The sequence below is a fragment of the Camponotus vicinus genome, unplaced genomic scaffold, assembly GCF_025532165.1.
Source record: "Camponotus vicinus isolate PSW18456_S1 unplaced genomic scaffold, iyCamVici1.0 SCAF_9, whole genome shotgun sequence".
Taxonomy (NCBI): Eukaryota; Metazoa; Arthropoda; class Insecta; order Hymenoptera; family Formicidae; genus Camponotus; species Camponotus vicinus.
The window spans coordinates 7,465,371-7,468,815 of NW_028141981.1; the positions used below are offsets into that span (position 1 = coordinate 7,465,371).

Here is a 3,445-nt window from a genome sequence, read left to right on the forward strand (position 1 = left end):
TGATTATGCATTTATTGTTATTTTTGCGATTACAATCAAGCATACAACCTTCATTTTTATCTTACATTTTATTTTACTTCTCATTTTGTAGCCTGTAAAGTAACATGACAGAAGACGTAATGTTGCATAATTAATTATACGCTTCTTTTTACCGCGTTATATCGTCGCGCAAGGGATTTTTCACGCTTGATGTATGTGCGACGTAAAATTGCAACACAATGTTTTAACGTCCAATGTTCCATCGAGGCTGCTAAAATTTTGCACACGGACAAGCAAACACGTGTTAACCAGCCAACGGAAGTTCGCGCGCGGAAATCCACGCCGGAATCTTCCGGATTTACTTTTCACCACGGATTCATCCACCGACAGGAGAAAACAGAACGTGCAAGTCGGAAAATTAAATTGTGGCTCGCGATAACGCGCACCGGAAGTAGCCAGTAGTAACGCGCGAGCTCCGAATTTCGTCGTCAGCTGACCGCCTCGAAAGATTGAGCATCTCTTCGGCGCCACCGCTGTTGAGTCGGAAGCGGAATCGAGCGACTAAAAATGCCACGTAGCTAGTATCAGTCATGATCGCTGAATAATGCATGTGACGATAGGAAAGCGGAAGGTGAGCGAGTTAACTCGGACGAGTTCGACGAAATTTGCATTCGCTTCCAGTAGTTTGACTTGTATCATGTAAGATTGCGTAAAACGTGCCGTTAGAACGCGACAACTGATTGTGAATCGATATCCTGTAGGATAGCACCTTTACATCGAGGGATGTTTCGTTGTCGAGATGGATGTTCGCCATTGTAGTACGTCCCGGAACTTCATCGAGAGGATTTTCGAATCCGTCGCCGGAAGCCGAGAGAATGAGCCACCGGAAGCTCCGAAGACACTCGGAGGAGCGTTTATAATGCACACATACGATTAAGCTTTCCAAAAAGATAGTGCATTAGTCGTGAAATTTTCAACAGTGTTAACAATAATAATAGTTAGTCAAATATACATAAAATATGTAAATAATGTTGCGATAATTTCTCCTTTTAATATAGATTTGCATAGCATTACGAATTATATTTATAATCTAATTCATTAGTAATATTTGGAGCATTATACTAACGTGTCGATATAATATAACAAAAAATTATATATTGATACATACGTTTGCTTGATATTATTTAGTTTAATCTATTGTGTGATTTAATAACTGTAGGTAGAATTAATTCTTTTGATTAAAAATTTACAGTAGTGCGAAAAGGTATTAGTATGAAAAAGAATGTGAAGAGATATATTATATAATGTATAAATCAACACACATATTATTATTACGTAAAAAATGAATAGTTTGGTTATAAGTTTTATTTTGTTTTCTATCGAACAGTGAATGAGAATAATTATAATTTTGTAGATATTAATATTAACATAATTACACTTTAACCGGCAAATAACTGTACAATCTATCTATGTCATTTTATCGCTTACCGTTTTATTATGCAAAATAGAACGTACCATGTAATATAAATTTTCCTCTGGTCTTTTCTTTGCACATATTACTTTTTTTTATCATTTTACGCTTTTGTGTATATGCATTCATGATATTAATCCTATCCATTTCAACAGTAAATATTTGGTTACTTGAAGAGATCGTGTGGTTATTTCCCAATGTTTGTAGGGCGGATTTTCTGAACTTTGGCAAATTCCACAAATTGACCAATAATATAAAAATCGATAAGATACGTTTCTATTAGGTACTTTCTACTAAAACATAGACTGAGACTTTTATGGAACAATCATCTTAGACCACGTTTCAATTGAACATGCCATGTAGATGTTCAAAATATTAAGAAAAGCTCCAAATATATATTTCCTTTGTTTTAGCTTTTTACAGATAATAATTTGTATAAATGAAAATTTACATTTCACTTGCAACCATTATTTAACTTGCATTCGCTAGTTAAACTTTAACGTTTAAACTTTAATTGAATAATCGTATATAATTTTATACTGGCTACTTTAATCTACAGAAAAAACAGGATTAAGCTAAAACTCGTAAAAATAATTTACAATTTCGAATCTAAAGAGATAAAATCCTGAACTGCTATGGTCAAATACCTTTAAAATTATTATTATAGTAACGCGAATTTTATTGAAATGATTGAAAATGAATAATATTATAATTTATCTACTATAATTATCTACTATAATTTATCTCTTAAGAATAAAAAGCACTAATTTTTTTTTTGTACATATTTCATAGCTTAATCAGAAAATTTAAAAATTTATAAGGAACAGAGAAAGAAAAAATATAAACTGGTTATAAATAATATTTTTTTCCATATTTTAAAATTTTTAAATATCAATGTCGAATTTAGGTTATAATAATTGAGGATGATAGAATATATTCAGCGATATATTATCACTTTTAAATGCTATTCTTTATAGTGTCCGCATTTCTTTTGCTAGTTTATTAGATTTGCTGGGCACCGATATTAATTTTTCATTCTCGCAATAATTTATAGATTAACGCTTTTATTCATAGTTTTTCAATATAGTTTCGATCATATGAATATTGCAGTAGAGGAAATATATTAGCAATCATTGTAATATAGAAATATGGAGAATGTGTTGTAATAATTAATATGGAGAATGTGTGTGTTGTAATAATTAATGCACTCTTTTGATTTTTAAATTACATGCCCTAGGCCTTAGAATATCTGTTATATACATTTATGAAATTCATATTTTTGCTTCTTCCATAATAAGAATCCTAAAAATCTAAATTTTACAAAAATTTGTAGTGTTTAATAATTAATTTTTGATTCTAATTATTTCGTTATTATATTTCTCTTAAATTAATTTTATATATTATATTTTATATTTAATTATCTAGTATTTTCTGAATGACGTTACTTCTCGGATACCTAATTTCAAAGAAATTTCCTTCACATGGCTGTCAAATATATATATATATATATATATATATATATATATATATATATATACTGGAGAATTTTGTGCACTAATAATATAGCGAAATAATGACTTCATGTATGTGTGCAATGTAAAAGATATATATATATATATTTTTTTTTTAATTCTCTTATTAAAACGGTTGCATTTAAGCCAGACGTCTGTTAATTTCGCAAAATGTACGTTCTTTTACAGAGGTATTTCCGAAAATCTACCGTTGAAGTCCGGAAGCTACTTCGTCAGAGCACGTTTCATCGATCGCGGGCTTCCGGCAGTGCCAACACGCGATGAGATACGACACTTGGAAAGTCCGCGCATGGTGGCCTATCGATACAATTTAATTAACGGAATGGCATCGTCACGACGAGGGGTTAATTCGAATCCGCGAGTACACTGAGCCCGTTACTATAGTTTACCGTTTTGGCCCTCCGGCCAATTAAGCACGTGATCTGCATTTTCTTCGTGTCTGCACGGATGTATCTATCGCTCT

At 31.7% G+C, this 3,445-nt stretch overlaps 1 protein-coding gene across 4 annotated transcripts in view; it reads right to left on the reverse strand.

Annotated features, from left to right (window-relative positions):
- The window catches only part of LOC145976753 (glutamate receptor ionotropic, kainate 2), a 149,047-nt gene that overhangs the window by 88,966 nt on the left and 56,636 nt on the right, over window positions 1–3,445 (reverse strand). The window lies entirely within an intron of this gene.